This window comes from Gavialis gangeticus, unplaced genomic scaffold, assembly GCF_001723915.1.
Source record: "Gavialis gangeticus isolate Ggan-Ray unplaced genomic scaffold, GavGan_comp1, whole genome shotgun sequence".
In the NCBI taxonomy this organism is placed as follows: Eukaryota; Metazoa; Chordata; order Crocodylia; family Gavialidae; genus Gavialis; species Gavialis gangeticus.
The window spans coordinates 72,331,965-72,345,359 of NW_017728994.1; the positions used below are offsets into that span (position 1 = coordinate 72,331,965).

The following is a 13,395-nucleotide window of genomic DNA, read 5'->3' on the forward strand; positions in this document are numbered from 1 at the left end:
ATAATATCTTCATTTTAATGTGGATATTGCCTTTTCACCTGGGAGCAGGGTTCTATTGAAATTCTAATGGGAGAGCATATTCTTTAGCATTAGAATACGGAGGGTCTGTGTAGACACAGTGCAGAATGAGAGATGTAGCATTAACTGATTTTTTTTTTCTTCTCCATAAGAGAGGCCTATGTGGGTCAGGTTTGCAGGGTTTTTTCCCTTCATATTTGCCTTCAGTTTCATAGCAACAATAATTTTAAACTTTATATTCAGTGGAGGAAAAAGGAATCCAAATGCACCTGAATTACTGTACAGTACAAGGGAATTTAATTAAGAATATACACATTAGAATTTCAGTGGGATCGCCTATTTAATGTTACTTTATTAAGCTTTCTATCAACCCCTTTTTTATGTATATCAGTTGATATACAATTAATCTGCTCTCTTGTGAGAAAAAAATAGCACCTGAGGTAGATGAAAAGTGTCAGATTATAATAATTATAAGCAGCTGTTCACTTGGAATCACCTCTGGCCTACATGGGGGATGCTGTGAGTTACCACTCCTCACAACAGCCCACCTCATTAGACTTGACCTTCCCAGCTGGGGATTTCATTTGTGTTTTTTTAATGGGTTTGTATACTGCAAATCACAACACTTCATGAAGAGTGGTTCTTTGTTGCTGTAACAAAAGAGAGCAATGCAACTTTTAAAAAATGCAGCTACTGTATACTGGCAGGATACCAATGGAAACATAGGTGACTTTTGCAGTGATTGGCTGGTAAACCTGACCATACCTTAGATGAGATAAATGCATTTTTCTTCACTTTCAACTCACTTCGTTTTGTTCAGTTTCCAACCATGAAGGAGGGTAAAAAGCGTGTAACTACAATTCTTACAGCATTTTTGCAAGATGACTATCTACTCAAAACTCCATATTCAAATGCATTGAGGCACGAGATTCAAGCAAAACAATATCTAGAAAGAACCGTTTCTTTCTCCTAAACAATGAAGAATAAGCTCAGCACAGCCATGGATCTCAATTAAAGGTGGATGCAAAACAAATACACATAGTACATGCGTCCGTGTATATAGCTACATTGCTCTCCGACAAATATATTGTACATTGTACATATGTACATGTGTACATATAAAATTAAGAGATTAAAAAAAAGCTTCTGAACAATATATCTGGTTTCTTTTCCCCTTCCATTTATGTTTGTAATAAACTCACTCTCATACAATTAGCCTCAATTGTTTTTATATCTTCTGAGGCAATAATATAGGCAGCCTAGGGAATACAGTAGTAATCCGTATACCTGTGTTCATTTACCCAAATCACTATGGTTACAGCCAGGGCAAATTGTTTACTGTGAGAATCTTAGGAGCCCCTTTCCAGATACTAATGACCTTTCTGTTCATCCAATAACATCAACAAACCAGGGAGGCTGCCCACACCATTAAAGCCAATTGCCTCTCAAGTTACTGAGGGACTTGTGCTTTTCCTCATTTATTTTCTCTCATCTGATGTAACTCACATGCCACTTTCTTGTCTTTAAAGAAGGGGAAAAACTGTGGATTATTGATTTGCTTCTGAACAGAAGACCAACCTAAAAGCCCCAATGAATTGTCACTCATTATTGAAATTACTGAACACTAATTAAACTGGCAGCTCAAATCCCAGCAGGCCACACTCATCTGAAGCTGAAATTCAGACACTTGGACAGTGGAAGAGAGAAAGCGTTAGCAACCACCAGGATTGTAATAAGCTTTGCATTAATTTTTGTTTCTTAAAGGCACATGCAGGGTTTGTCATAGCACAGTCAACATGCTACCTCTGATAAGATGAAGCTTGCAAGGTACCTCTTCCTAGTTTCCTTACCGTGGAGTCCTGGAATTCTGAAACAAATCCAAACTCTGGTTTTGCTATAACAAACCAAACCCAGCACTTCAGTAAGGACATGTACAGTATACTAGCAGCCTAAAGAGAAGACAGATGAAAAGATGCGGGAAGAAGAGAGACCTTAAAATTCAAATGGGTTAGGTAAAAGGAAACTGAGTCAGAATATATAAATAGTGTCACTTTGGTACAGCTTCTCCAGCAATAATAAATACTAAATATAATTTAGAATTCATAGAGTCCAATTTATAAAAAACATTGTTGGCCCATTTTCACAGGATGCTCAAACGACATATAAATTATGCATGCCCATGGTTAATCAACCTCTTTTTTTTCCAGCGTCTGAGTAGTAACCCTTTGTTTGTTCGCTTCAAAGAGGGTAGAGCCAGTAGAAAGAGGGCAGACCTAAGTAAGTAATTTACACTATATATGTATATGAACAGGATTGCTTGACAAAGATGCCTCTGATATGGGAAATTTGGATTTAGTGTCTTATGAAGTCCTATCCCATGTTGTTGTGGGAAATATTGAAAGGTGGATAACTACTGTTTTATACAGTTATTAATACTGAGAAAGGAAAATGAATGAAAACAAAGAAATTAGCCAATGTGGTTGAGCAACCAAAAGAGAACCTGTGTATGTGAAGAGGACCTTTTTAAACGGACATAGATGCATCATATATTATGTTACATGAATGAAGATTTCATTTTAATAGATTTCCATTTTAAAGTTAGAATTTGTAGTTTGGACAAAAATGCAAAATTGTTTTTCACTATACTCCTGTCTCTCCCAATCCCACACCTAAAATCATGAGCAATTCCTGCTTGACATTTTTATAGCAGGCTGCAAGAGACTGGCTGAGAGATTTTAGTGGGATGTTAGAGAGAGAGAGGATGCTTTGGGGCATATGACACCTTTACTAGTCTCACATTGCACCTGAGTCATGTCTGTGTTAGGAAGAATCTTCTTCTCTCCAGCATCTGCAGATGAGCCTAGTCTCTTGTGTTGCAGTCCATCACCATTGAAAAAGGGACAAATATCCAGCTGCACAGAAGGCATATGTACTATGAGGCCCCTATCATCACTGTCTACTTTGTCATCATAATTCTTCCACCTCTGTAGGTAGGTAATTATATTTCCACTTTACAGGGTGCATCTACATGTGCAATTAATGCAACGTGATAAGCTCTGGAGCAGTTTGCACTGGAGTACACTGCTCCCAGGCACAGCGTCTACATGTATGTCCAGGACAACAGCACTTTGAGCCAGAGCAGAGCAGCCCTGGGCTGGCAGCAGGCTTAGGGGGTCAGCCCTGGGTGGTAGAGGAGCTGTCTGGGGCACAAGAATGCAGAAACTACAAAGCCTGCTACTAACCTGGGGCTGCTCCACCCTGGCTCAAAGTGCTGCTGTTCTGGTCACCATCCAAATGTGCATGGTAGCACAGTAAATGACAGTAGTATCTTACAGTGGGGTGAATTAATTTACTGTGCCCTAAAACCAACACACGTGTAAATGGTAGGGCAGTGCAAAGCTTGATTGCTGATTCGATTTGGTAGAGATTTGGCCCTATTCAGTGGCAGAATTTCTAAATCTGAATCGGATCAGGAGACCCTTTAATCTCTCTGAATCAAATCAGAGGGATTTGGAAAGTTCCCACAGGAGTGCAGGGGGGTCCCCAGCACACTTGGCAGTGGACCCTAAAGTGGACCAGAAGCACTTTCAGGTCCAATGGGGAGCATGCTGGGGATCCCCCCCAGCTCCGTGACTGGTATCTCCTGGGTCTGGAGGGGCACCTGGGGTTCCGCCGTGGCCTGTTGCCAAGCCAGGGAGGCATGGGGAGGGGGTCACTTGTGTGCTTGGCGGCAGACCTGGAAGTGGACCAGAAGTACATCCCCCCATGCTCGTATGTCCATCTGCCCCACCATCGCAGCATTCATGAGCCACGCCTGGTACCTTGAGGTATGTAGAAAAAACATTTAGAGCTGTGTCCATGGCTAAATTGCTGATTCTCTGAATCAGCATCGAATCTTCAGATTCGGATTCGGCCAAATCAAATCGGGACAGTGATCTAAATCAATGAATCGAATCGCTGTCCCTGATTCAGGCCAAATCCGAATTCAAATCGAATACAGCCCATTTCGCACACCCCTAGTAAATGGTGATGCTTTACTATGGAGCTAATTAGTAGGCCTGTGTGAAGTGGCTGTGCAAATTCACTTTGGATTCAGATTCAGCTGCTTTGGAGGACAGTGATTTTATTTGGTGATTCGAATCACTGCCCCTAATCAATTCGGCCAAATCTGATTCAGAGATTTGGCCACCACCGAATCAGCCAAATCTCTGGACTGAACAGGCTCCAACCTCTGCCCATTCTCCCAGCCCCGTCAATGGCTGCCCCGCCCTGCCCTAGCATCCTGGCACTTAAAAGAACAAACAAACCTCCCACCCTTACCAGCTCCTGCAAGGCATGGGTGCAATCCCCTCTGTCTCTCACTGCTCCCCACTGCCCTGCATAGCTTGGAGGGGCTCTGCCATGATCTTCCAGACCCCCGCCACTCTCCCAGCCCTGTCAATGGTTGCCCTGCCCAGCCCCAGGATCCCAACACTTAAAAAAAAAAAAAAAAGCCCCCAGGTCCAGTGTGTCCCCCAAGCCGGGGGGGGGGGCGTGATCCCTGCTGTCCCCTACTACCCCACACTGCATGGGGAGGGCTCTGCCACAAGCCCCCCAGAGGCCCTGATGGCTGCTGCAGCAGCTGGTGCGTGTGGGGCTTTTTTTTTTTTTTAATTGCTGCAACTCTGTGGCTGGGCAGGACAGCCATTGATGGGGCTGGGAAGGTGAGTGGGGGCTGGTGGGCACTCAGGGGGGCTGCAGGAGCATGCAGGGGATGGCACCTGGTGGGGGTCCCCCCATGGTCCGCTTCCCCCTCCTCCAGCCCCTGCCCCTCACCCCCTACTTACCGGTATGGAATCTGGGTCCAGTGGGGACTGTGGCAGCAAGTGGGGACTGCCCGAATCTCCAAATCTCCTCTGAATCTTTTCTGAATCCATTTGGAGGCTTTGAATTGATTCAGACCTTTTTATTGGTCTCCTGATTTGATTTGGATTCAGCCACCAAATCGGGCCAAATCTCCTGTGAATTGAATCAGCAACTGAAGCTTTGTACAACCCTACTAATTAGGCTATTCCACAGTAGAACACATTTGTAGATGCACCTGTTGTTGAGAAAACTAAAGCAAGAAAGTTCATTGATTTGTACACTCAGTTCTGGAACCATGATAAAAACATAGGAATCCCATTAAACTAAGCTGTTTCTCATACTGTTAAGCCTCCTACTTATGGTAACCAACAGTGTCGGCTTTGCTGCATGATGCTACTTTGCAATAGTCCCACTATGACCAGATTCAGGATGAGACGTACACTGCCCATCTTCCCCCATCTTTGATCAAAAGGGGCCTGTGTGTGTTTGGCCTTTTACAAACCCAAAGCCAGTCCTAACAGCTGAAGAGAGGTTAGTGAATATTGTATAGTGTTTAGAAAGGTGCAGAAATACATTCACCCTATCCAAAGGCTCTCTTCCAAATGCAAAGAGCTGAAAATATTCAAATTGACTCCTCCTTTACATTTCTAGATCACTCCTAGAAATCAAGAGATCTAACAATTTAGACCTCTTGATTTCTAGGTTCCATGTGCATTAAAGTCTGACCTGGCTGTGTGACATCAAATAAAGGGCAGACAGTCAAGAATTATAGAGATGCAGGCTCCTTCTGAGCCTTAGTGAACAAGTCTTTGAATGATTTCTCTTGTCCAAAAAGAGAGAGGAAAAAAAAGTAGCAGCAAAATGTCTAAAATGATTTAGGGGCCAAAAATCTATTTTCATCAAAGATATTTTACATGTTCTTTATATATTTTGAAGCATGTACAACTCTTTAACAAAGCTCGCTATATCTTTTTGAGCCCCATATGTTCTTCCTTTTGTCTACGAGCCAAAACCATGCTGCATTGAATGATATTCTTTGCTTTTTATGCCCAGGTCTGGCAAAACACTCTGCATGGATGAAATCTATGAACACTGTCAGTGGCGGATTGAAACCTTTTTTCTGTATAGAGGTCCTTTCTACTCTAAATATTTCTGGAAGGCACTCCTTTAAAGCCATGATCCAACCAGCAGAGACTCCCTATGCCTGAAGAAGGGTGACTGTGCCCGAAAGCTTGCTAAGAACTTTTTTCCAACTACTCAGTTGGTCTAATAAAGGATACCACAGCTACTCCAAGAATCTTGCCTGCCTATGATCCAGCCAAGCACTTAAGATTGCTCTTATCTTTTGATACATAAATAGTTCCATTCTAGTCAATGGGGACTTCTCATATAGTCTGTTTCATGACTAAGGATCAGATTTTCAAAGGTTTTTAGATGTCCATCTCCCAGTGAATTCAATAGGAATTAGGGGCCTAATATTTTTAAAATTCTCCTCCCACAAATCCCTAAATAGATTTTAGGTAGCAGTTAAGTATACAAGTCCAAGTATGAACCCTCTGCATATTGCACCTTATATTCCTACAGCCGCAATTGGCAAAGGTAGATTTCTACGGACAGCTGTAATGGGACAAATGATAGTGCTGTAACCATGCTCTTAAGTGCTGTTATTTTGTCATTACAACAAGGAGTGTTCTTATCAAGAGGACTACTAGCAAACAGCACGCTATTTTCAGCCATCTCTTTAGCAAGACATGTTAAAGAGGAAAATAATTTCCATATATTGGCACGGTGACTTGACTTTTATATGGGTCAGAAAGATGTTTGTTACCCAGGGCCATGTTTGGGTTTCCTTTAAAAAGAAAAAAAAAGTGTGTGGGGATGGGGTTTAAAGGCTTGAGGTCATCACTTAAAACAGGATTTTAAACTGTTACTTAATTCTCCTCTAAATCCTAATTGAAATTAAGTCATTCTAAATCTTTACTTTTGGTTTAGGCTAGCCCTTGCAACCTGACAACAAACAATGGAGAAACAGTGCTACCCTCCTTCATGTAAGAAGTATCTTTTTTTAATGTATCCTATCATGAAATTAATTGGACATTAAATAGCAGGAGAAAGGCATATAATAAAACCTGCAGTTATCACAGTTCCCAATGTGACAATCCCCAAAGGTTTCAAGGTTTAGTTAAACATCCAAAAGTTTGAATACTTTTCCAAATCTCATTGGGCGGGAAATAAGCAGACATTCTCACAAGGATTTCCACTAATTCCTGGGTTTGGCCAAGTCTGAAAACACCATGAGAAAAGCTTTTGTTGCAATACAGCACTAATCCTACTTCTGTTAAAAATCAAGCAGTACCGTATCATGCAATAATGAGGAAAGGGAGAAAAATATTCATTTGGACCTTCCAAAAATCAGTTTGTTTTAAATTTGTGTTGAAACTATTTCAAATATGCCCCCCCTTCTGATTAGAAGGCTATGCTTGATTCAATAGTGAAGGAATAAATATTTTTGGAGAGTTATTTGAGAAACTAAGAAAATGTTATCCAACAGCTCATCCTGCTAAATTGAATCTCTTGGAATACCTTAACATCTTTCGTTGAAGTTGATTTTTTGTACAAATCTCAATTTATCCACTAAACTCAGCTTTAGCGATATCTTTAATTTGGTCATAAAATAACGTTTCTTTTGGAAAAATGGAAAAGCGCAACTTTTTTTTAATAGCCCCCCCAAATAAAAATACCAAATAGCAGGTGGACTAACATGGCTGATATATATAACTGATGTAACTTAGGTGCTTTATTCTCCTTTAGGAGTCATGTGCTCTGCCTGGAATACAGCTTGCATGATGCATCACTATTTCTTCTTACATTGTGACACCATCATTCATCACAGAAGTCCATCCTGCATTGCAGCTAGAGAGACAGTCGGTCTGAAAAACTTGGTTCATAGAGAATTAGTGTCTGAGCCACCTAACTTTCAACTCTACTGCAGGATCATTGCAACATTTTCAAATCAAAAATGTTCTTTTTTCCATGTCCAGTTTTTTTCCAGCAGAAAAAAAAAAAATTTTCAGCAGAAAGCAATGAGTCTTTTGTGATCCAGAGACAGGAAATAATGAGACTTGCCAGTCTCAGGTAAGGGGTAAAAAAACCCATCATTAGAGCCTGATCCTTGAAGACAATGACAAACAAAAAGCAATCAAATTTCACTTTCTTTCATACTTAGGGAAAAAAAATTAACTTCCCAAATAAAAGATTAGATTTTCCTTTTTCTTTCATTGTCATGGTAAAGGATGGGTGAGTATATTTTGTATGTACTGGTACATTTTCATGATCACTTGTCAGGTGCTTATCAACTAAGCACTTGAAATTCAGACACAGAGCGTAATAAAAACATCTTCTCATCCCCAGTCTAGCTGTGAAGATCATGTGATTGGGTATAAGGCTGGGTATCCCACAGAGCTTCAGGTTGTATTGTGTGGTGAACACTGAACAGACATGGCATTTAGATGGAAATCTGACAATAAGAGTTCATCAAATAACTAGATCAGTCAAAGAGAGGAACTTACTGAAGGTTGAATAAGAAAACATGCTTCAAAATTTATCAAGAACACGTACAATGTCTTTGGGGAAAGTAGCTTTTTGGCCCCTAAATGATTTTAGACATTTTGATACTTTTCTCTTTTTTTGTTTGCCTCTCTTTTTGGACAAGAGAGTTCATGTAAATATAAGGGCATGACTCAAAGCTGAGCACTGATGTTAAATGGGTGAGTCAGAGCACCTCCTATCTGATCTGAAAAGAGATAAGTATGAAATACATCCAGAAAGAGAATTCTGAAAATCCATTTTAAAATGCTGCTGCCGCTACTTCTTGAGTCTGATTTGGCTTGAGCCTAGAGAGGCAGTTATTTAAGCACTTGAAAGAGACTAAAGGCTCAAATCTAATCTCAAATACTCAAATGCATAACACCAGGTATCTTGAAAAATCCATGATTGTGCTTTCACACCCATGCCCAGAAGTATATTTTCCAAGATGCACAGAAATGCAAGCCCACGCATTAGAGATTAGAAATGAGCCACAACTGTTGAACTTAAAATATTTTTTTAATGTTTTTTCCTGACCCTCCAATCCAGTATAATTGTTTGATTCCTGCATTGCTGAGAGTCCTGACATTGTAAGCATATGGTGAATCATATTCATGTTAGATGTTTACTATTTTCATCTGCTATAGTACAATTGATTGATTTTCTCCATGCCTACACACAATTTATACCTCTGAGGATAGGAATTTAAACCATGTAGAAAACCTTACTTGCCTGTAATAGGAAACTCCCTTATAGGAATTTTCAGTTTCAAAAAGTTCTAAGAGAATTTGGGTGATTTAAAAAAAAACCTTTTTCCTTAGACCAATAAAGCTGGGAAACCAATGCTTTGTTATAAGAGGACAAGTGAATAAAATGTGCTTTCAGAAGAAAGAAATACAGTCCTTCCTTTTATAGAAGAAAAACAAATCTTTATCAATCCCCTGAGGCAAGAAGCTTAGAATATCACATGAGGACTAGATAGTAAAATTTGTCCAGAGCTCATTAGTAGATGGAAGCTCCGAGCTCTATAGAGAGAACTAGGGAATGTGACTATTTGTGAGTTAAGCAATTTTCCTAATTTGCATTATACTTCTTCCTGTTTTTCCACTTATATCATTCCATAACAGGACCTTGGTTTCAATTAGGATATATTGACAGGCAAATGCAGAACTTGTAACAAACATAAGATTCTAATTTTTGTTATTACCAGGAGTTGAAACTAGACCCTCCAGACCTAAAATAAAAGCCTTGACTTTGGTAAATTAACAGCATCAGACTCATTTCTCCTTTGTAGTCCAAAAAATACTCCAGACGTTCAGTTCTTATATAATTAGACTATGTGCAAACTGAAGAAATGAAGTCAGAGTAACCCACAACTGAATCCATTCTTTCTCCATGTATATCTAAAAATACACCACCTTTTATAGAGTCCTACAATGAATGGATATCCTCTGGCCAGCCACAGCTTGCCATTTGTAACCTTGTAGAATGTCTTGCCAAGACTTTTACAGTACAACAAACTTTTTGGCATATTTCCCATCCCTTTCAAAGATCTGGTAGTGGAGAAAAATCTGGGCAATAACATGAAACACCTGCGTTCCACTTCCCATGATGTAATCTGGAATTGGCTGTGGATAGGTGAGTCCAAAAAAATTTGGACTGCTGGCAAAGCCTGTAAAAAAAAAATCTCATTTTTGTCTGATACAAACAAATGGGGCGAAGATTGGTGCCTTTGTCCAAAATGTTTTCAGTCTGACAAAAGACAATTTTCTAAGACAAAAAAGTCTCCATCCCTAAACACAGCTGTACAGCCATTTATATTTATGTGGTTAATAAATGTGATAGATGGTTTATAGAATATGAAGATGATGTAGCTTCCACCCTATAAGCACAGAGGACCCAACAAGTGCTTTCAAGAAAAACTGAAAGAACAAAGGGATAAGAGAGCAAAGGTTGCAACTATATGTGGGTGTGGTGATTCACAAAATTGTACATGAACCCTAAGGGGATATTAAGTTGTGTGGCACTTGGTTTGGTTTTGCTGTGGTATTTTTTTGTCTTTTTAGTAAATATAGCCACTTCTAAACTTATGAAGATAGGAGGCTTTATTGCCTTTTTAGGATTTAGGTGATTATTTTGGTGCCCAAATGAAAACTGAATTCTTTCAGAGAAAAAAATATTTCCCCTCAGTTCTTTATCTGAAAAGCAGATTTAATAATCTTTTCTCTGTTTCCCTTGTTTATTTAAATTGTAAATTAAACTGTCTAGCACAATGGGGCCTTGATCTCAGGTATGAGTGTAGGTGCTAAGGAAATAGCAGTTGTAGGAGTAATAGAAATAATTGTGGTGGTGATATGTTTCCTTAAAACAACTTGACATCAGCCATTTTAGGCAATCATCCTTTCATTGGTTACATTTTTCAAACTTTTCTGCACAGTTGGAAAGTTTAGAAACTTGTATTTTTTAAGTGAAAGCTGTGATTCTGATACACTCCCAGGACCTGGTGTTCTCAGAGGCCATACCTTTGTGAGAACCCAGTACTCAGTGAATCCCAAGTTTTATTCCTGCGACTCAGCAGGAATTAGGAAAATAAGTCAATATGTCTAATAGTGACATGTCTTCAAAGGAATCATCTTTGTGTCCAATGGGCAGGTCTTTTGGTAATACCCCAAATAAAATAAGTGTAGGTTCATTCTTTACTAGATTTCATAGACCAAACTAGCTTAGGGCTGTTGGTTCGGCAACAAAACACATAATCAGGGTCAGCCACAATCTTAGGAGACTGTTATATCTCATAGAGGTTGCTGATTCTTAGGTTTGATACAGAAAAAACTCTGTGAAGGGATTGTTCAGTCTGGCAATGATTCAGTTTTGGAAACTTGACCATCTACAGAAGCAAGCCAGTTTCTGCCAAACTCTGGTGATCAGCAGTGGTTTCCAGATGAAGTTATCACTTTGACTTTTGTCATATTCTGGGCTAGCAACTTCTGAACAACTTGAGAACAAGTTGGCTGATGACATTGTGCCTGGTGAAATTTTACTTGTTTGTGGGCCGAAGAATGCTGAGTAAATCACTTTGCATATCTCATCCTTGACTGTTGTTTTTCCTTATTCAATGCCTGGAACTAAAGGACAGTATCTAGCACCCTCACACTAATATAGCCTTGCCCCAGCTGCAGTTCACAAAGCAGAAGCATATCATGAGTTGCTGTGTTCCCTGGCTGAGTGGGAGGGATGATAGGGGAAAATTAAATGTATCATTTTAGAGAGGAAAATATAGGCATGATGAATTTTCCCATTGCTGGATGAATGTTTTATTCTATCATTTCACCTGCATCTAGCCTAAGTTACTGTAATATGAACACTGTGAGAGTTTGACCTTATCCATCAGGAAACCTTTGCATTCCAGATGTACATTCATTATAGTAAGAAGAGATCACCATTGATACTCTGTGGGGCACCTTGCTGAGTGTTTGGGGTTTATAGTGAGACAGAGGTAATGTGGCATTTGGCTTCAAGTGGGCATAACTGCATACCGTACCCTTACATGACAGCTGTGTGCTGAAAATACTGGCAGCTGAACATGCAGCTACAGACAGAGCTCAGGCAGTTTTGTGAACTTGGCAGCAGGGGCTAACTCCAGCAATGGTCACCTTCACCAATAAAAATTACTGCAAGTCCTGAACTGAGCATTCAAATTCAATTCCTGCTGTGCACCCAGACTGCCCGCCTTGGAATTCCCTACACATGTTCATGTGATCACCCTCACCTCATCTGAAAAAAGATTTTGGGCTGAGAGCACATAGTTAGTAGAGTGTCAGAGCCATACAAAGTAGTTGTTATAGAAGATACTGTTACTCTTCTAAGGCAGAAAATGTAGCCATCAATTTGTTTCTAAAGGCATTATGGGGAACTGGATAGTGGGGACTGCTGCATATCTGTCCTCCTCTCTGTTCCTCTTCTTTACCACCTCATTTGAATCCAGGGAGGTGAGTGAGGTCGAATGAGTCTTTGCTAAATCGGAGGGTCTCCCATGTGTGCACCTCCAGCAACAGAAAATGTGAATGTGCTTCTGTGATTTATTGTTGTGTCAGTGCTCATATCATTATTGTTAGGGGGTCTATAAGTATTTCCATTTTAAGCCCCTATTTTCATCTAACCTGTCCATAAAAAAATCACTCCAGGTTGAAGATTGCCGTACAATTCTCAGCAAAGGAAATGGTTTAAAAAGGGGAGGAGGGATTGTAATATTTTTCTGTGGCTGTTTTCCTGTTATTGTGCCATGCTTAAAATAACTATTTTCCTTTTTTTTTTCCCTGGAGGTTATTTTGAAATGGGTTTGACTGGAAAAATGAAGTCAGGTAAATATCCAAAAGCAGGTGTTTATTTCAAAATGAAGGGTACTATTGGTGTATAGCGGTACAGTTGTTAGTACTTGGAAAATGTTGGACAAGTAAAACACAATTTCTAGAGTATTATTCTATCTTGCCATACAGAAAAAGGAATTTTAATTCTTTGGTTTGTCTATATAGGTTTTGAGTTTAAAAAAAAACCCCGGAAAAAAAGCAAACTCTTAGTGTCTGAGACAAAATCCATTGAAGCCAATGGGAAAGCCCTAGTAAGAGAGTTTCCAACATGGATATTCTCCCACATACTGCATCTTGACCTGAAAGTGATCATCAGAATACAGGGCTCCATAGTAGACATTTAGGGCTTGATTCTGGCTTAGCCTCTCAGTAAGGGGCTGTCACTAGAGCTTCCCAGGAAGCAAATTTGATTTAGAGGATTACAGCTTAGCCAATCATCTTTCCCTGGTCTATACCCGGTTAACTACTTTCACCCTTCTGCTGGTTCACCACTGCTGGTCAACATGGGGTAAGGGTATGATTCAGCCAAAACGCTATCTTTGCCCACTAATTCCTATAACACACTTAAGTAGAAGCAGAA

General features: G+C 40.0%; 1 long non-coding RNA gene across 1 annotated transcript; it reads left to right on the plus strand.

The window, feature by feature from the left end:
* Positions 1-2,077: 2,077 nt before the first annotated feature.
* On the plus strand, positions 2,078-6,097 carry LOC109287278. Its single transcript, XR_002094810.1, has 3 exons — positions 2,078-2,295; positions 2,864-3,008; positions 5,917-6,097. It is a non-coding gene; the product is annotated as an uncharacterized LOC109287278 (long non-coding RNA).
* The last annotated feature ends 7,298 nt before the right edge of the window (positions 6,098-13,395 follow it).